Genomic DNA, 679 nt, shown 5'->3' on the forward strand with positions numbered 1-679 from the left:
CCTGCTTCTCGTCATAGTTGTCAGATCTATCTATCATATGATCAAGAATATAATGAAACTAGAGGAAGGCAGGGTATACAGCCCGATCCGGTTGGGGAGAGTTCTAGCCTGACCAGGCTCCTCTCTTTACCCTGACTCTCTTGGTTATGCTTTGATAAAGCTTATAGTTAGGGCATATAATTGAATATTGTTAGGGAGTGAGGAGTTGCAGCGTCCGCCTAACCCGGCCCACCTGCTTCTCGTAATAGTTGTCAGATCTATCTATCATATAATCAATAATATAATAAAACTAGAGTGAGGCAGGGCGATACAGCCCGATCCCGTTGGGGAGAGTTCTAGCCTGACCATGCTCTTCTCTTTACCCTGTCTCTCTTGGTTTTGCTGTAATAGTTTTAGACAGCTGGGGACTTCTTTCGACACACTGAGCTCCTCTCTCCTCTATCTTTCTATCTTTCCATTTATGTGCATCCATGTCCCAGAAATGCTTGTTACTAACCTAGCTCTGGGGAGTCATTCCCCGGAGTCCTTATGTTTTTTTTCGCCCAGCATGTTTCATTGGATCAGGGAGACTCCAAAATCCTGGTAGCAGCTGTTGCCATGGTCCTGCTACACGTTCTGCGATGCCATGTTCATCTGCTACGCTCTGCTGTGCCCTGCCACGTCCTGCTGTGCCTTGTAA

The 679-nt window shown here is 46.5% G+C and overlaps 1 long non-coding RNA gene across 1 annotated transcript in view; it reads right to left on the bottom strand.

The window, feature by feature from the left end:
* Positions 1-679, bottom strand: part of LOC116688618 (uncharacterized) — a 19736-nt gene that overhangs the window by 820 nt on the left and 18237 nt on the right. The gene's annotated exons all lie outside the window — the stretch shown is intronic.

Source organism: Etheostoma spectabile, chromosome 4 (genome assembly GCF_008692095.1).
Source record: "Etheostoma spectabile isolate EspeVRDwgs_2016 chromosome 4, UIUC_Espe_1.0, whole genome shotgun sequence".
NCBI classification, from domain to species: Eukaryota; Metazoa; Chordata; class Actinopteri; order Perciformes; family Percidae; genus Etheostoma; species Etheostoma spectabile.